A 21,383-nucleotide genomic window follows, 5' to 3' on the forward strand; every position below is an offset into this window, starting at 1 on the left:
CCAAGCCACATGCTAAAACATTTTACACTCACCTGTGCCACTCCCGCCCCACCACGGACAACTCTCCCCACACCTCACACATCTGAACCACGCCACCCGCCCCCACACCGCGCTCCAAGTGCCCCTGCCCCCACAACCCCCGTGACCCCCGCCCCACTCCCCCAACCCACATGCAAGCACACCTGCCTGCCCCATCCTTACCCACCTTTCCTGTGCAAAGGTACAGTCTCATCTCTGCCCCTCCTGAGACCCACACACCTGTGCCTAGCCCCCGACCCCCAGCTGACCTGTGCACCCGGCCCACACCTGCTCCCAGCCCAAGAAGTGCAAACCTGGACAGCTGCCCCTGAGCTCTGGACACACCCACACCAGGGCCCCACCCCCTAGACCCACACACACCAGGGACCCTCAAGCTCATTCCTCCCACGTACATCCTATCCTCCCTGCTGGAAACCTACACATCCATGCACACCCAACCCCCTGTCCCGCACACATCCACACCCTTGCCCCACCCCCAGGTACAAGCACCTTGCTCCCACACCAGACAGGTGCTCACACACGCACCTGTACTATACATCACCCTCACTTGCACATGCATATACCCCTGCCCCAACCACCCCGCATCTGTGCTCCCACACCAGGACCCTGCCCACCCAACATCACCTGCCCCTGACCCATGTTGGACAACTGCCGCAACCTGTACTTCACTCTTACACATTTGCACATCCATACCCCAGCACCCAGGACCCCTCTCCTGTGCAAGGACACACTTGCACCCTGCCCTACCTTGTGCCCTGACCTCTGTGCCCCGTACCCCACAACCTGATACCCACGATCCCCACACTCCACATACACACTCACATCCTGCCTGCACACTAGCCCCCCGAGCATTTGCTCAGCTCCCTCATCTGCCTCCTGCTGCACCCTACCTCTGTGTCCCCCACGCTGCACCCTGCTCCCACCCACTAAGGCCTGTCTGAGCTGCACACTGCTCCCAAGGCCCGTCACACTGCACTTCCACAACCCTATACCCCGCACCCCAGGCCCAAAGGCATCACCATGCCTATACCTGTATTGCAACCTGTCACCTCACTGTGCGCCCACCCCGCAACCTGTACCCTACTCCACATCCAACCCACAAATACAAAGCTTTAGATTACTGAAGGAAATCAACTTCCAAAGTAACCCTATCAAGATACTTACATGCCTCAAAGGCAACAGAAGATCACTAAGCAAATCAAGATGCAGACAGATATAGCCCAGCCTAATGATCAAATTAAAACACTGGAGGACACACAAATTTTGGAACAACTAATCAAAGATGTTCATATAACTCTACAAAATAAAATAAATAGGATGGCTAATGACATAAAAGAGACCAAGAAGACACTACAAGAGCATGAGAGGAATTAGAAAGGATAAATAGAAAAACAGCAGATATCACAGAGATTAAAGGTGCTGTAGAACAAATCAATAATATACTAGAGATACAACAACAAATTTGAAGAGGTAGAAGAAAGAATAAGTGAACTAGAGGACAGGGCAATTGATTTCAAACACAGAAAAGAGCAAATGGCAAAAAAGATGGAAAATTTGAATTACCTCTCAAGGAAATGATGGACAAAACAAAGCGCACAAATATAAGACTCACTGGTGTCCCAGAAGAAGAGAAGACTAAGGGCTAGGAAGATTAGTTGAAGATATAATGGGGGGAAACTTCTCAATCCTCATAAAAGACATAAATATGCAAATCAAAGAAGCCCAATGAACTCTAAATAGAATAAATCCAAATACACCTTCCCCAAGTCACATACCAGTTAGTCTGTCAAGTGTTGAAGAGAAGCAGAAAATCCTGAAAGCGGCAAGAGAGAAACAATCTACTATATATAAGGGAAACCATGTAAGATTGGGTTCAGACTACTCAACTAGCACTATGGAGGCTAGAAGGCAGTGGTAAAATATATTTAAGATCCTGAAAGAGAAAGACTTTCAGCCAAGAATTCTGTACCCAGCTAGACTGTCCCTCAAAACTGAGGAACAGATTAAAATTTTCAGACAAACAAACGCTGAAAGAATTTGCCAACAAGAGACCAGCCCTACAAGAATGATTAAAGGGAGTTCTGCCAACTGAAAAAATAGAAAAAAAAGATAGGAAAGGGAGGTACCAGTAAGGGTAACTTAAAGGATAAAAAGAGAAAGAGGGAAAAGAATATGTAGATCTAGCAAATAAAATCCAAAGGATAAGATGGTACATTCCAGAAACACCTTTACAATAATAACTTTGAATGTTAACAGACTGAACTTAACAATTAAAAGATACAGGTTGGCAGAATGGATTAAGAAATATAATCCATCTGTATGCTGCTCATAAGAGGCTCATCTTTGACACAAGGATTCAAATAGATTGAAAGCGAAAGGATAGAAAAAGATGTTCCATGCTAGCTGTAACCAAAAGAAAGCAGAAGTAGCTATATTAAATATCAGACAAAACAGACTTTAAATGTAAAGATACCATAAGAGACAAAAGACATTACATATTAATAAAAAGGACAATTCACCAAGAAGAAATAACAATCATAAATGTTTATGCTCCCAATCAAGGAACTCCAAAGTACATGAGACAAACATGGGCAAAACTGAAGGGGGAATAGACATTTCAACAATAATAGTAGGAGACTTCAATACACCACTCTCCTCTATAGATAGAACAACCAGGCACAGGATCAGCAAGGAAATAGAGACCTCAAACAATTTGATGAATAAATTAGGCCTAATAGACATATATAGATCATTACACCACAAATAACCAGGATATACATTCTTCTCTAGGACTCATGGAACATTCTCCATGACAACTCATATGCTGGGGCACTAAACAGGTCTTTATAAATTTAAAAACACTGAAATTATTCAAATACTCTCTCTGATCACAATTGAATGAAACTAGAAATCAATGACCACCAAAGAACAAGAACTTTCACAAACATACGGAGATTAAATAACACACTCTTAAACAACCAGTGGGTCAAAGAAAAATTTGCTAGAGAAATCAGTAGCTATCTGGAGACAAAAGAAAATGAAAATAAAACATATCAGAACCTATGGGATGTAGCAAAGGCTGTGCTGAGAGGGAAATTTACTGCCCTAAATGCCTATATTAAAAAAAAAAGAAAGAGCAAATATCGAGGACTTAATGGCTCACCTGGAGGAACTTGAAAAAGAACGGCAAACTAACCTTGAAGCAAATAGAAGAGAAATAAAGATTAAAGCAGAATTAAATGAATGGGAGAATAAAAGAACACTAGAGAGAATCAATAAAACCAAAAGTTGGTTCTTTGAGAAAATCAATAAAACTGGATGGACCACCAGCAAGGCTGACAAAGTAAAAACAGAGAGGATGCAAATAAACAAAATCATAAAATGAGAGGGGAGTCATTACCACAGACCCTGAAGAAATAAAAAAAAATCGTAAGAGGATACTATGAACACCTGTACAACAACAAACTACACAACTTAGATGAAATGGAAAAATTCCTAGAACCACATGAACAGCTACATTGACTCAAGAAGAAATAGAAAACCTCAACAAACCAATCGCAAATAAAGAGATTCAATCAGTCACCAAAAATCTTCCTACAAAAAAAAGTCCAGGGCTAAATGCTTCACAGGGGAATTTTAGAAAATATTCCAAAAAGAATGAAAACCAATCCTGCTCAAACTTTTCTCAAAAAATGAGGAAAAAGGAATACTACCTGTTCTAGTTTGCTAGCTGCCAGAATTCAATATATCAGAAACGGAATGGCTTTTAAAAGGGGAATTTAATAAGTTGCTAGTTTACAGTTCAAAGGCTGAGAAAATGTCCCAATTAAAACAAGTCTATAGATATGTCCAATCAAAGGCATCCAGGGAAAGATACCTTGGTTCAAGAAGGCCAATGAAGTTCAGGGTTTTTCTCTTAAGTGAAAAGGCACATGGCCAACACAGTCAGAGTTTCTCTCTCATCTAGAAAGGCACATGGTGAACACAGTCAGGGTTCCTCTCTCATCTGGAAGGGCACATGGCGAACACGGTGTCATCTGCTAGCCTCTTCTCCTGGCTTCCTGTTTTATGAAGTTTCCCAGGAGGCATTTTCCTTCTTCATCTCCAAAGGTCCCTGGCTGGTGGACTCTGCTTCTTGTGGCTATGTCATTCTACTCTGCTCTCTCTGAATCTCTCATTCTCCAAAATGTTCTCTCTTTTATAGGACTCCAGAAGCTTATCAAGACCCACCCAAATGGGTAGAGACATGTCGTCACCTAATCCAGCTTAACAGCCACTCTTGATTAAATCACACCTCCAGGGAGATGATCTAATTACAGATTCAAGCATGCAGTATTGAATAGGGATTATTCTGCCTTTACAAAATGGGATTTTGATTAAAACACGGCTTTTCTAGGGTCCATACATCCTTTCAAACCAGTACACTACCTAACTCATTTTATGAAGCTAACATCACTTTAATACCCACACTGGGTAAATACGCTACAAGAATGGAAAACTAAAGCCAATCTCCCTAATGAACTCGGATGCAAAAATTCTCAACAAAATACTAGCAAATCAAGTCCAACAACACATTAAAAGAATTATACACCACGACTAAGTGGGGTTTATACCAGGAATGCAAGTATAGTTCCACAAAGGAAAATCAATTAATGTAATACAGCACAATAACAAAACAAAAGGGAAAAAGCACATGATCGTTTTGATTGCTGCTGAAAAAACATTCAACAGAATTCAACGTTGTTTTTTTTTTTTCCAACATCCTTTTTTGAGAAAAACACTCCAAAAGGGTGCATGGGTAGTTCAGTGGTTAGAATGCCTGCCTTCCAAGCAGGAGACCTGGATTCGAATCCCAGACCATGCACAAAAAAAAGAAGAAGAAGAAAACACTTCAAAAGGTAAGAAACAAAGGTAACTTCAATAATATGATAAAAGACATATATGAAACATCCATAGCCAGCATTGTACTCAATGGAGAGAGACTGAAAGCCTTCCCCCTGAGATCAGGAACAAGACAAGGATGCTCTTTGTCACCACCATTATTCAATGTACTGGAAGTTCTAGCTAGAGCAATCAGGAAGGAAAAAGAAATAAAAGGTATCCAGATTGGAAAAGAAGAAGTAAAACTTTCATTATTCGTAGACGACATGATACTACACTTGGAAAATCCTGAAAAATCTTTAACAAAGTTACTTGAACTAATAAAAAAATTCAGCAAGGTGGCGAGATACAAAATTAATGCACAAAAATCAAAACTTCTATACATAAGCAATGACCTAACTGAGGAGTCAATTAAGGAAAATATTCTATTCACCAATAGCAACTAAAAGAATCAAGTATCTAGGAACGAACTAGGGACATAAAGGACTTGAACACAGAAAACTATATAATATTGCTAAAAGAAATCAAAGATGATCTAAATAGGTGGAAAGACATTCACTACTCATGGATGAGCAGGTTAAATATAGTAAAGACATCAATTCTACCCAAATTGATCTACAGATTCAATGCAGTACCAATTAAAATTCCAACAACCTACTTTGAAGACTTGGAAAAGCTAGTTACCAAATTCATCTGGAATGGAAAGAGACCCTGAACAGTTAAAAGCATCCTAAAAAAGAAGAACAAAATGGGAAAATTAACACTTTCTGATTTTAAAATTCATTATAAAGCCACAATGGTCAAAATAGCATGGTACAGGCACAAAAACAGAAATATTGACCAATGGAATCAAATTGAGAATGCAGAAATAGACCACCAAATCTATGGTCAGCTGATTTTTGACAAGGCCCCCAAATCCACTGAATTGGGAAAAAAGTATTTCAATAAATGGGCATGGGAGAACTGGAATATCAATAGCCAAAGAATGAAAGGGAACTCTTACCTTACACCCTATACAAAAATTAACTCAAAGTGGCAAACACCTAAATATAAGAACTAGTATCATAAAGCTCCTAGAAAAAAAGGTAGGGAAACATATTCAAGACCTAGTAATAGGAGGTAGCTTCCTAGACTTTACACCCAAAGCACAATCAACAAAAGAAAAAAATACACTTATCCACTGTTGGTGGGAATGTCAAAGGGTGCAACCACTGTGGAAGGCAGTTTGGCGGTTCCTCAAAAAGCTGAATATAGAATTGCCATACGACCCAGCAATACCATTGCTAGGTATCTACTCAAAGGACTTAAGGGCAAAGACACAAACGGACATTTGCACACCAGTGTTTATAGCAGCATTATTTACAATTGCAAAGAGATGGAAACAGCCAAAATGTCCATCAACAGAAGAATGGCTAAACAAACTGTGGTATATACATACGATGGAATATTATGCAGCTTTAAGACAAGATAAACTTATGAACCATGTAATAACATGGATGGACCTAGAGAATATTATGCTGAGTGAATCCAGCCAAAAACTAAAGGACAAATACTGTATGGTCCCACTGATGTGAACGGACATTCGAGAATAAACTTGAAATATGTCATTGGTAACAGAGTTCAGCAGGAGTTAGAAACAGGGTAAGACAATGGGTAATTGAAGCTGAAGGGATACAGACTGTGCAACAGGACTAGATACAAAAACTCAAAAATAGACAGCACAATAATACCTAATTGTAAAGTAATCATGTTAAAACACTGAATGAAGCTGCATCTGAGCTATAGGGTTTTTTTGTTTTTGTTTGCTTGTTTGTTTGTTTGTTGTTGTTGTTTTTTACTATTATTACTACTTTTATTTCTTTTCTTTATATTAACATTTTATATCTTTTTCTGTTGTGTTGCTAGTTCCTCTAAACCGATGCAAATGTACTAAGAAACGATGATCATGCATCTATGTGATGATGTTAAGAATTACTGAGTGCATATGTAGAACGGTATGATTTCTAAATGTTGTGTTAATTTCTTTTTTTTTTCTTTCCGTTAATAAAAAAATAAAAAAAGAAAAAAAAAAAAGAAAAGAAAAAAATAGTGTGCTGGTTTGAAAGGATGTATATGCCCTAGAAAAACCATGTTGTAATCCTAATCCATTTTGTAAAGGCAGCCGTTTCTTCTACTCCTTATTCAATGTTGTATGCTTGAAACTTGTGATTAGATCATCTCCCTGGAGATGTGATTTAATCAAGAGTGGCTGTTAAGCTGGATTAGGTGACAACATGTCTCCAACCATTCGGTTGGGTCTTGATTAGTTTCTGGAGTCCTATAAAACAGGAAACATTTTGGAGAATGAGACAGATTCAGAGAGAGCAAAGCAGAATGACACAGCCACGAGAAGTAGAGTCCACCAGCCAGGGACCTTTGCAGATGAAGAAGGAAAATGTCTCCCAGGGAGCTTTATGAAACAGGAAGCCAGGAGAAGCTAGCAGATGACGCCATGTTCAGTATGTGCCCTTTCAGGTGACAGAGGACTGTGTTCACCATGTGCCTTTCCAGATGAGAGAGAAACTGACTGTTCACCACATGCCCTTCCACTTGAGAGAGAAACCCCGAACTTCATCAGCCTTCTTGAACCAAGGTATCTTTCCCTGGATGCCTCAGATTGGACATTTCTATAGACTTGTTTTAATTGGGACATTTTCTCAGACTTAGAACTGTAAACTAGCAACTTATTAAATTTCCCTTTCTTAAAATTCATTCTGTTTCTGGTATATTGCATTCTGGAAGCTAGCAAACTAGAACAATTAGATAAATGGGAACTCCTCAAAATCAAATGCTTTTGTGCTTCAAAAGAATTTGTCAAAAAAGTGAAGAGGCAGTCAACTCAATGGTAGAAAATATTTGAAAATCACACATCAGATAAAGGTTTGATATTCTGTAAATGTGAAGAAATCATACAACTCAACAACAAAAGAACAAACAACCCAATTATAAAATGGGCTAAAGACTGCGTCTGAGCTATAGGTTTTTTTTTTTTTTACTATTATTATTACTTTTATTTTTTCTCTATATTAACATTCTATATCTTTTTCTGTTGTGTTGCTAGTTCTTCTAAACCAATGCAAATGTACTAAGAAATGATGATCATGCATCTATGTGATGATGTTAAGAATTACTGATTGCATATGTAGAATGGTATGATTTCTAAATGTTGGGTTAATTTCTTTTTTTCCGTTAATTAATAAAAAAAAGGAAAAAAATGGGCTAAAGATATGAATCAGCTTTTTTCTGAAGAGCTCAAAAGCACATGAAAAGATGCTCATTTCATTGGCTATAAGGGAAATGAGATACCATCTCACACCTATAAGGATGGCTGCTATTAAATAAACAGAAAACAAATGTTGGAGAGAATGTGGAGAAATTGGAACACTTACGTGCTGCTGGTGGGAATGTATAATGGTACAGCCACTATGAAAAACAATCAAGTGGTTCCTCAGAAAGCTAAATATTGAGTTGCCCTATGACCCAGCAATAGCACTTCTCGTATATACCAAGAAGAGCTGAAAGTAGTGACACAGACATTTGCCCACCATGGTTCACAGCAGCATTATTCACAATCGCCAAAAGATGGAAACAATACAAGTGTCCATCAACATATGAGTGGATTTACAAAATGTGCTATACATACACACGATGGAATATTATGCAGCAATAAGACAAAATGACGTCCTGAAGCACATGACAAGATGGATGATCTTGAAGACATAATGCGGAGTGAAATAAGCCAGACACAAAAGGATGGATACTGTATGATTCCACTTTTATGACCATGGTAAAGGTAAAATCAGAGGCTTATAATACAGAACATAGAAGACCTAGAGATACAGGGAAGCTAGAGATGGGTGAACAGTTAGCTAATGAGACTGAACTCAAATGTAAGGGAATAGATAAAAGTGAAGGCAGTTCACTAGTGGGTCTTAAGTAATATTCCCATATTGAAGGTGAATATGATTGAAAGGGGTTGTATAGACCCATATATCCCACTGATTAACACTACAAATATAAATAAATTCTTGCATGAACTACTTCAAAGGTATGAATCTTGAACAAAGAGTGTGTAAGTTTGGGGTACAGGGGGAAAACTGCTATTGTGTGCTATGGGCTATGTTTAACAGGAACACATCAACAGTACCACAGCAATACCAAGAGTAAATAATGGGGGGAGGAACAAAAGTTAAGGGGAGGTTTAGATTTTCTATTTGGTGAGGGTGTGCTCACTGGTTATCTTTCTCTTGGGAACAATGAAATTATCTAAAATTGAGAGTGTTGATGGACTTTGACTTTGAACGTTACACATGATGCCTAATGAATGGCGATGACTGAGAAGTAGATTGGTGAACGATGGTATATACATATGATCGAATATTGTGCTGCTACAAAAAAGGAATGAAGTTGTGAGGCATGCAACATTGTGAATAAACCTGTGAGACATCTGGTGAGGTAAAACAAGCCAGAAACAAAACAGCAAATATTGTATGGCCTCATTCAGAAAATACTTATAAGAAAACAGGGGCCTAGAACGTAAGCCCTTATAAGCAATCATGTTTAGCCTGGAGTGGTAATTATTGCTGGATTCTGAGAGGCTGTTTTATATATGTATAACCTGGTATTCAGAGATAGAACAAAGCTGATCAGGTCGAGATTAAGGTAATTCACTACAAAGGGGTAAGGAAGACATTGTCTGTATTTTAGAATCTCACCTACTCTTTGAGACCAAAGGAAGAAAGGTTTATTTTGTCTAGAATCTAAATTTTCTATAGCACATAATCTAACTCAACCTGTCTGGATAGATCGTTTAGACAATCCAAACATAGGGAGTCCAGAATAAGAATGAGGGCCTTTAAACTTGTACAGCTTAATGAAATGCTTGGCTATATTCCAGAATATATTAAGCAGATAATCACAAAGTATTGGCAAAGTCCCTTGAAGGATGGGAGAAAAAATATGGAACTATTAAACTTTAACACTGGAGAAACCCCTGATGCTGTGTCAAACATTAGGGACAACCAAATCAACAGGCTAAACCCTTGATCTTGAGGCTTGCTCTTGTGGAGCTTATGTGTGTAGCAGAGAATTTAGCCTACCTATAGCTATGCCTAAGAGTTATTTCTGGAGGACCTCTTTTGTTGCTCAGATGTAGCCTCACTCTCTAAGCCCAACTCTGTAAGTTAAATAACTGCCCTCCCCTCTAAGTGGGACATGACATACAGGGCTGAAAGTCTCCCTGGAGGTGTGGGAAATGACTCCCAGGGATGAGTCTGGCCCTGGTACCTGTCGGCTCAACAATTTCATCCTGACAAAAAGAGGCGGAAAAGTGTGGCTAATAAAGTATCAGTGGCTGAGAGAATTCAAATAGAATCGAGAGGCTACTCTGGAGGTCACTCTTATCCAAGCTTCAGTTAGATATTGTGATCTACCATAACTGCCCAACCCCAACCAAAACCATTCCTGCCAACCCTAAAAAACACTTAGGGTATTATATAAGATTCTACAAAGGTGCCACACGCTAGGGTAACTTTCTAGAAACCTACAACCTCCAGATGGATCCCTGGACCAGATAATTCCTGAAATGCAGAGGGCCAGCCTCTACAGAACATCAAATAGTTCCACCCCTCATCCCATATTATTGACTTCCCCTTCCTCCATGAAAAAGTGAGAAAGGGTATAGCCCAAATACTCCCAAACAGTGAGAGAAAGATCAAAGGTAATATTGGAGTTATATAGAGAAGGTAGGGTTTAACAAACGAGTATGGTTGCTGAATCATTGTATTGATATTTCTTTCGGCCCCCAATATCTTAGAACATCTAAAAATAAAACCTAAAATTGTGGAATTGTAACCTCTACCAAAGTCTGAAATCTGTTCTACAACTAATTGTCATGATGTGCTTTGAAATTTATTGCTTTTTTGTATATATGTTATTTTTCACAAAAAGGAAAAAAATAATTTCTTCTAACCTCCAGTTTTTGGGAGCAGCTAGATGGAAAAAATCTGAAATAGTGGAATGGTAACCTATAGCAAAACCTGAAATCTGTTCTGTATCTACTGTTAAAGTATAATTTGAAAATCACTGCTTTTTCTTTTCTTTGTATAAATGTCATTTTCAACAACAAAAAACTTTTAAAATATATAATGATTCCAACTACAGTGTCACATATAGCAGTACAAAACAAATAGTCAGTAGAAACAAAAATACACATCTGTCACCTCTAGGTAAAAGCAGATCATAAAACAGACCATAATGGAAATAGTTCATACAACTAACATGACTACGCAAAAAGTATATTACATCAGAGAACTGCAAAGATGATTGGGTTTGTTTATCTAAATATTGCCATAACGTGGTTTCAAAAATAATTTTTAGAAACATTTTTAAGAATGTGCTATGGCAATTTAAAGTTGTATATACCCAAGAAAAACCATGTTCCTAAATCTGATCAATTCCTGTAGGTTGTAGGTAGCCTTTTGATGAGGCTAGTTCAGTAAAGGTGTGACCCACCTCACTTAGGATGGATCTTAACCCTATTACTGGGAGCCTTTATAAACAGAATGAATACAAAGAAAAAGAGAGAGAAAGGCACGGAAGCATGAAACTGAAATCAACGAAACCTGGAAGAGACGGGATTGACCAACAGACATCGTCATGTGGCAGGGGACCAAGGATGAACAGCAGCCAGTCTTCGGGAAGAAAGCATCACCTTCACGATGCCTTGATGTGGACGTTTTCTGGGCTTCAAACTGAAACTAATAAATTCCCATTAAGCCAAATAATTTTGTGGTATCTGCTTTGAGCAGTTTAGGAAACTAAAACTAAGCTGTGTTTATATAAAAACAAATATTTTAACTGAATTGAATAGTTTTAAATACTTTAAGATGTGTTTACTGAAGACTGTTCAACTGCTGAGTCATTCTGCCATGAAAATGGGGTGAAGAAGCAAAAAGGAAGGGACTAAAGTGGACGAATGTTTCTGTACATACCCCCTTTATTAAAGTAATCCCAAAGGAGTCCCCTGACATCTGTCAGAGCTAGTCAGTACTTTTTCTACCCAAAAGTAAGGGAATGTTAACTATGTTTTCCCATAAATCTGTAGCAGAAATAATAATACACTTGACATGAAACCTAGGCTAATTCTTACTCTTAGGTTCATGAGAAAGAAACTCTGAAATCCCTGAATCAGACCAGTATTGCTAATTGGTGGCTGTTCACCTTGAGGTGGTCAAACACCTGAGAGGGGATGGGACCGGGTTTCCCAAGGTCATGGTCATGAAGCCTTACTTGAATGTCGAGGTTCCCTTGAACAAGTAGAGAAGCTCAATGGAGGCTCCCACCTCTGAAAATAAAAATTCATGCTGCTTTACACTTTTCTCTATACGCCTTTTCTCTCAGGGCTATCAAGAATGCCTATCCTGGGAACTCCAGGCAGTAGATTAGAATACTCTGTGCCTCTTTCAGCTTTGTCTATCTTGAATCTAACTAACCCCAAGACTCCAACCCCTTCTGACCCAACCTATTTCTAGTATTAGCCTTGAGCAGCCAAGACCTAGCCTGATCCCAAACACTGCCACACCTGGGGGACCTGCCCCTGTCTTCTGCCAGATCAGAAACCCCAAGTCAGTCCTGGCCAGGTTTCCATGCAGTAGTCAGCTATAGAAGAAGGTATGCCACAGAAAACAAGGGCATGTATGCTGATGAATTAGCACCAAAACACAAAAAAGTGAAATCCCCACTGGGACCTGGACTTCACAAATAAATATTTGTTATCAATGAAGAATTAGGTATAGTTCAGACAAACAGGAAAACACACATTTCCCATTTTTCCCTCAATTTCTAAACATAAAATAAGAACAAGAGTAATAAAGTAGTCACACAACATAAGAAATTTGAAAGACTGAACATTACTTTGAACATATAAAAAGTAATTTTAAAATATATTTCAATCAATTAACAATGGGTAATTGAAGCTGAAGGGATACAGACTGTGCAACAGGACTAGATACAAAAACTCAAAAATGGACAGCACAATACCTAATTGTAAAGTAATCATGTTAAAACACTGAATGAAGCTGCATCTGAGCTATAGGTTTTTGTTTTGTTTTGTTTTGTTTTGTTTTGACTTTACTATTATTACTTTTATTTTTTTCTCTATATTAACATTCTATATCTTTTTCGGTTATGTTGCTAGTTCTTCTAAACCAATGCAAATGTACTAAGAAATGATGATCATGCATCTATGTGATGATGTTAAGAATTAATGATTGCATGTGTAGAATGGTATGATCTCTAAATGTTGGGTTAATTTCTTTTTTTCCGTTAATTAAAAAAAAAAAAAAAGAGAAGGGATAATTGGAGATGAAGGGATACAGACTGTACAACGGGACTGGATATAAAAACTCAGAAATGGACAGCACAATACTACCCAATTGTAATGCAATTATGTTAAAACACTGAATGAAGCTGCATGTGAGGTATAGGTTTTTTGTTTTTGTTTTTTTTGTTTTTTTTTCTTTCTATTATTGTTTTAATTCTTATTCTGTTGTCTTTTTATTTCTTTTTCTAAATTGATGCAAATGTACTAAGAAATGATGAATATGCAACTATGTGATGTTATTAAGAATTACTGATTGTACATGTAGATTGGAATGATTTCTAATTGTTTTGTTAATTCTTTTTTTAATTAATAAAAAAATATATATATATATTTCAATCAATTAATTTGGCATACTAGAAAGGGGGAAAAAATACTGAGTTGCCAAGTGTTTTTCATTCCCTTCCACATAAAACCCATTTCTTATAAATTTTTCCTTAAACTTGGAATAGTCCATAAAACTGAATTCACTCTGCATGTGACTCCTTGGCCTTCTAAATCTGTGAGATAACATCGCTCACTACTCAAAGGGTTCTTATAGAATGTGGATTATATACAACTTAGATATGGCACCTTTCTCTAAAGCATACAGACCTAAAATAATGATCCCTCCTCTTCACTCAACCTGAAAGGTTAAAAAAAAATTTAATTTCACTTGTGGGCAAATTATAAATTGCGATGTTAAGAATGCCAAAGATTTATTCAAGAAAATTCTTAGACTTTGCCCACTCCTCCATGCTTTGAGAAGAAACATTAGCAAGGTTGCCCACTGTAAGGGTGTGAGTTCCACCTCAGTCTTTCCTCACAAATGCATATAAAGAAGCAAATTCTTGGAGTTCTCCCAAGTTTAGCTTAAGCTTGCAGGACCAAGTCAGCTAAACGGCTGACTTTTGGGGCCACCAATTCTTTGAAGATTAACTTTGTCACAGCTAAGCTGATATTAAAAAGTACAGTGCCACTGAAAAATAGAACTGGGAGAATGACTTGTGCAAATTGATTCCACAATTTTAAGTCCTTTATTTTAAGACAAGGGCCTTATCATGATGATGAATATGCAACTATGTGATGATACTGTGAATTACTGATTATATATGTAGAATGGAATGATCACATATTAAGAATGTTTGTGTTTCCTGTAATTTTTTTTTAATTAATAAAACAATTAAGAAAAAAAAAAAAAAGACAAGGGCCTTGAGGCCTGGTAGAGGCCCATAGGCTGCAATGGGAAAACGGTCACTCATTATTTGGCATTAAACTTATTTCAAAGATTTCCAATTTAAATATTTTAAACTCTTCACACAGCTTTTTTAAAAGGAAGGGGTAAAAAAAGAACTCTAAAATCTTAGCATGGTGAAAAAATAAATAAAAACAAAAATCCTAGCACTGCAACAAGTCTTGCCACTACGAAAAAAAAATCACCAAAAAGCTATGAAATGTTCACCCGATTATCTGTCTTCACTTATCAAAACTTAACTTAAATTGGTGACTATACTATACAATAGTGTTTTAATCTGGCTGAAACTACCTCTGTTATATACCTGTGCACAGTTTTGTACAGTCCCTAATGTAGAACAAGCCTCTAAGACATGCAAGCTATTATTTAGCAACATTCTAAATTGCTGTAATACAAAACTGCTTCAACACACACCTCATTCATCCCCCCCCAAAAAATAGCCTTTTCATTCCTATTCGTGGGGGGGACGGTGAGCCACAAACAGGAAGCACCACCAAATAACACACACAAAAATGCCAACTCATCAAAAAAAAAAAAAAAAAAAAAAAAACCACCTCCTTCCACCTGTCATTGAGTTCCTTTACTCATATTTTCCCTGGCTCTAGAATCCCAAGCACAGGTCCCTGCCCCAGCCAGCCATCTGCATACTTAAGCCATTCTCACCGTGCAGATCTAATCAACCACCACTTCCTCAGGGAACTCCTGAATCACCCCTAAGTCAGAGGAGGTTCCGCTTTTAATCTCTTAAAACTCCCTATTCTTTTTAGCTCCTAGCATTTATCACACTTTGTATTGACATATCTGGGTGATAGTGTGGTCAGTGTCCTACTTCCACTAGATCTATGCTTCATGCATCCAGTGAAAATGTTTCACTCGTCACTGTTCCCAGCTACTGACGAAGGACTTGGTACTGCACAAATAAATAGTTACTTATTTATTATTTAATTATAATTAAAATGAAAGAATTAAGATCATACATCATTAGTTAGAACCAGAAATTTATATAAATATTATATAATTAATAATATATAAATATTTAAATAATAATTATATATTATTTGCATAGATATTAGGCATGACCCTAATTCCACATAACATAGCAGCAGACTAGATCAATGTTTATCAAACTGTAATTTGTGACCATATCTGTGATTTCAAACCTTCTGAGTAGTGACCGGCATTTTTTTAAATGAAAATAATACAATACATACAATAAACTCTATTGTATGTAGTAAACTGCAGAAAACTGTTGTTTCATTCATACATGTATGGATATTTTTAACTAAGGGCCATGGCCAAAAAGTTTGAAAGCCAAGAAACTAGATGTCCCAAGACAACTTCTCCCAACTTCCCATTAAAATGCTCAGAGACCCATGCACCTCCCAAAAAATAAAAATAAAAATTCAACAAATGGTGCTGCAACAACAGGATACTCACACAGAAAAAAAAATGAAATGTGATCCCCACCACACAGCATACATAAGAAAAAGAATATTTAAAGAGATACACAAAAATGCAAAAATTGGCAATAGCTGTAGAAAGATAAGGGGGCAAAAAAAGGCCATTATTTCCACTCACTGCATGGGGTAAGAAGCACATTTTGAACTGCATGTGCACTGTACACAGAACCCTTTGAACTGGAACAAGACAAGTACTACAATCAATGTAGAGAACATTCTGAGTCTAACCTAGGAATATATAAGACACAAATCAAACAGATAAATATAAGGATGTACCCTACATGGGAGGCATCTTTCCAGCTAACCAAAGCAAGGGGACCTAAGTGGCCCCAAGTGCTAATGAGGGGCAAAACCAACTATGGAGATGGACAAAATATGCTGCCAACTTGAATAATTTAAAATAGAATACAAAAACAAAAATCTCTTCTTAATATTTAAATTATGAAGGAAAACCAACTGCGTAGAGTTGAGAAGAGGAGAAAAGTAAAGGCATACTAAATTTGTTGTACACAAGAGTAGGTTCAAATTGTTGTTATTAAATATAAATAAATATTCTCAGTGCAAAGGTGGCTCAGTGGCAGAATTCTTGCCTGCCATGCCAGAGACCCAGGTTCGATTCCCAGTGTCTGCCCATGCAAAAAAAAAACACAGTCAAATATAAATAAATATGCTTAAAATCATTATTTAGTTGTTTGATTTTGAGAACCAGAGAAACATAGGTTCATGAATGTATCTGGAAAACATAAAGACAAATCTAGCAAAACTGAAAACTAGATTTAATCATTCCAAATCACTATAGATGTATAAGGCAAATACACAGAAAAGGGAAGAAAATAAAGGACAAACCCAAGAAGCATAATATAAGATTGCACCACACAAAATTGTAGCTTTTATTGGGTAAGAGCAGACAAATGTGGGGAATTTCCTATCTTTCAACCTAACTACAACAACAATAACAACAATAGGGGCCAACACTTTGGGTGTGCCAGGTGCTTTAAAAGCATCAACTAAAGATTTGTGCAGATCGGTTTTTACAAATAAAGAAATATAGTCTAACAGACATCATGTGACTTGTCAAAGGTCAAGCAGGTAAATACTGGTGGAAAGAGCCAATGTGACCTTGCCTGGTTAAAGGCAGTGCTCTTTACAAAGCTAAAGTATCTGTCATAACAAAAACAAAACTCACAATGAAAGAATTAAGATCAGACTTTATTGGTTAGAACAATAAATGCAAAAGCAGTAAGTTTCCCAAGGGAAAGATAAAACTCCAATTAAATCTTGCCAGCACGCAAAGTATCTAACATAAGTATCTAACCAAAACTTTAAAAATAAAAGGATGAATGAAGTAATCAAAGACAAAAAAAGCAAACAGGGTTGGCAATATTAATATCAGAAAAAAAGGTAGCATGTAATTCCAAATGCACAAAGGATTGTTTGATATTAATAAACACAAAACAAAAGCGTACCAGGAACCTTTATTTATTTTATAGTTAGTTAACACATAGACATTGTTACAAAGAAATTAACACAAGCATATTTGTAAACTGAGACTAGAGAACCATTATCAGTCCATATTCGCTTAGGAGATAATAAGGGCATTAAGAATATGAATATTATTATTTTAACGCCTGAATTAAAATATATGTATTAAACTTGTCACCTCTAGAATACCATGTTCTTTTCAAGCATTCAGGAAGCAGAAATCCTTAATCTCCCATACATACACTCACTTACCATAATAAATTAAACCAATAATTAATGATAAAAGTTTACAAACATATGCACTTACAATAAAGAAAACTTCAGCTAATCATATTGAACCTCCAACAGATTCCCAACGAAGTCAGGTATTAATAAGAACACAATGATTTGTATTAGCACAGAATGTAGAATTTAAGCTAGTACCATTAAAAAAGATCACAACTTGGAGATTGAAAAACTCCTCCTCATTCAATAACTACCAATTCAAAATTTAAAATAAAAATACTATTGGAGTATTTCAGAATACTGGAAATGAAGTACTCCACATCAAAAATGTCACCAAAGCTGATAAGTTTCTATTCTTACATCCTCTCATCATTTGAAGTAAATGATCTAATATCAAATCAAGAAGTAAGAACCAGAATAGAATAACCACAAGAACACTATGAAGGAAGATTTAATCAATAAGCAATTAGTTAGAAAACATTCTAAACGGCTGATATTACAAAGGATTGTCTCTTTTCTTGATTTTCTTTTGCATAAACCAGCTTTTTTTTCTTTATCAATATCACTCTTCTCTTTCATCCCCCACCTCTCAGTTTCACTTATCTAATTCAACTCACACATCAATTCATAAATGCCACTTCTCAGAGAAACTCTCCTCGCCTCTCCAGAAAAGGAATTCAGCCTCTTTATTAAACTTTTTCAGAATACCCTAGTTTTTTTCCCTAATTCCAATCACACTTGTAGCTATGGGTTCAGAAGCCGTCTGCTGTCAATCTAATGAACTCAAGACTGCATCATATTTACCATAATATGGTCAGTAAACTGCAGATATATATCTATATTCATTTATTCAAGTATTTATCATAATTTCATTTATTTTTTATTTTAAAAATTTGATTCTTTACTATGTGCCAGGTATTGTACTAGGAATTAGGAAAACAACAACGGGAATTTAAAAAAAAAATTTCCCTGTTCTCATATAAGAAATCAGAGTGTAAAAAGTACAATGGAGAAAAATAAATGTCAGGCAAGCCCGGTAAAGTGGGAGGGGTCATGCAATTTTAAATGTAGTAATTAGGGAAGGCATCACCATGAAAGTGCTATTGTTTGAGTGAAAATGGTGAGAAAGCAAATATATGGATATGTGAGAAAAGAATGGGGATAGCTGATGACAAAGGCCTGGAAACCAAATCTCTGTGTGTGGATAAGCTCATACTTGGAAATTACTTAGAAGATGACAGAAATCTGAGAACATCAGCACCTCTCAGGCAGAGGTCAAAAGAGACTGCAAAGAAACAAGTCAAAATAGACTGAAAAGAAGAAAGCAGAGATGGGGATAATTAATTAAATATGACACATATTAAATATTGAACAGCCATTAGAAATTAAAAGTGAGATTTTAATGGCATGTGGAAAACACTTATGATGCAAAACAGAATACTATTAAATATTATAGTAAGAGCAAATATTTTTAAAACTGTGAGACATTATCCCTACATGAAATAAGGAAGTGGTTCTTGGGTGGTAGAATTATGAATTAGGATCCTGCACAGCACAAATATTCTACATGAACATGTTTTCATTATCAAATGGAAATGAGTAATATTTTAAAGAATCATAAGTGCCTAGGAAGAACTAAAACTAAACACAAATTTATCTTTGTCCTTTCTCACATGCCAGAAGGCATGCTAATATAATTCTCTGAAATGGAAACAAATTCTTAATTAGAAAAATGTTATTTTCTTTTGACTAGGTAAAGAGCAAAGTTGAAATATATCCTACTATTAACTTAATCAGGCAATTAAAGACTAAGATTACTTGCCCAGACTTTATAAACCTTCGTGACAAACTCATTGGAGTTTATCAAAGAGTAGTCTCTAGGCTACTGTGGTTTACCAAAGTTTTCCCCAAAGGTCGTTCGGCTTGTCTTTTATTGCAGTAATTATAGTAACATGACATCCACTGTTGTTAGATCTGTAGCGAATTTAAACTATATTTGCAATTCAGCTAACAAATCACCACCAGCCTTCCAATTATCTTAAGGATTTTTTTCCTTTGCCAAGTCAGTTAATAGTAGCCAGGATGGATTGTTTTGGGGACTTTGTTCTCTCCAAGGGAGCTTTCACCATTTCTTTGGTATTGTTCCAGAACCTCCTATAAAGAGCAGTCATAGTAGATGCTTAACAAATGTTTGATAACCCAATGAAACTATTTTAATTATCTACTATAAAGAAAAATAGTCTAAAGAAACAAAATAATTCTTGTTGTCCTTGATAAAACACTGAATGTGTAACTTTTCTCACTCTGAATGGGTTCTCTAGCTTACCACAAAGACTTCAACCTCAAAACTGCAAGCCCTGACTCTTTGGCTAAGTTTCAAACTCAAATTTTCAGCTTCCGGGTAGAAATCTCTACCTTTTCGGTTTTAGAAATGTCTAAAATGAACAAAACACAGCAACAATCCTCATACAACCCCCCTTCTCTCTGCTAATGCCATCAACACGCCATTTTAATTTTTGTCCCCAACAGGTTCCAGAACCTTCTAGTCTACAACCTTCAGGATCATCCCAAATGCACACCACCACTTTCTGCCACAAATGCTAAGTGCTAGTTGCTCTTCCCTGAGCCTGCCACACACATACAGCATCCTGCCTACTCTTTCTTCTGCCTGGAATGAACTTTTCAGCCCGCTCGTCTGCCAAGACCACATATTGCCACAAGCCTTTCCTCTAACCAAGGCAGAATTACTGCCTTGATCCTCGGATTAAAACTTTATTTAGACCTCGGTTTATGTTATCTGGTCTGTCTGATCTCAGTCATTTGTGTCCAACTCTCTAAAAATTCATGAACTCCTCGAAGCGGGGACCACACTTTTTGGTTGTTTTTCTTTTTTTTTTTTTCTTTTTTCTTTTAGTATTCTCAGCCAAACATGGGGACTTCAGAGATATCATCTGTATGGAAGTGAATCGACAGAGCCTTAAACAGTGTCCAGAGAACAAATTCTGCTGAATTTGGAGAAGTCAGTGACCCTGCCCTAGCCTTTGAGCCTTTAATGTCTCTATGTCTACTCAGAAAGAAAAGAAAGCAGTTTTCTGTGGAACTACAATAAATACAGGGTATGGAATGAATGCCTCATTTTCTTGACATAACAATAATCCCTCTCCCAACAAATCACAGTCTAAGATGGCAAAGTAGCCCCTTAACAAAAGGCAATTCTGTTTCAGCTGGCCTAGCCCTTAGTAAGAACACACCATCCTTATCAACTGCTGATTACCAGCTTCTAAGAGGGTCCTCCTTTAATACTCCCACAATGAAACCTGCCTGTAATGAATAACTCCACTATCTCTTCTGCTTCAGAAGCAGTTGATTGCCCTTCCAGGATGCCTTGTTTTCTACCTAACAAAAGGCCTGCAGATGCCAACCATGTGCTCTGAAAGGCCCCTCCTCTTCTTGCTTGAAATTCAGATGAAGCAGAGTCCTGGTGGAAATAACATTCTCTGCAATGATATTTGTCATCTTAGATGCCACACAGCTGGAAATAGTTTTCTTGTTCCCTGCTCATAACAGCCAGACATTCATATCTGAGAGTTCTGACAAGAACTGTTGAGTCATGTCATGCTGCAGCGATTCAAGAAGAACTCAT

General features: G+C 37.1%; 1 long non-coding RNA gene and 1 other non-coding gene across 2 annotated transcripts in view; both read left to right on the forward strand.

The window, feature by feature from the left end:
• Positions 1-20,612, forward strand: part of LOC143667465 (uncharacterized) — a 76,725-nt gene extending 56,113 nt beyond the window's left edge. Inside the window, exon 3 of the long non-coding RNA XR_013168050.1 lies at positions 20,270-20,612. This is a non-coding gene — a long non-coding RNA (uncharacterized LOC143667465). The remainder of the gene's footprint in view (positions 1-20,269) is intronic.
• On the forward strand, positions 4,832-4,903 carry TRNAG-UCC (transfer RNA glycine (anticodon UCC)). The gene has a single exon. It is a non-coding gene; the product is annotated as a tRNA-Gly (tRNA).
• Positions 20,613-21,383: the final 771 nt, after the last annotated feature.

The sequence above is a fragment of the Tamandua tetradactyla genome, chromosome 2, assembly GCF_023851605.1.
Source record: "Tamandua tetradactyla isolate mTamTet1 chromosome 2, mTamTet1.pri, whole genome shotgun sequence".
NCBI lineage: Eukaryota > Metazoa > Chordata > Mammalia > Pilosa > Myrmecophagidae > Tamandua > Tamandua tetradactyla.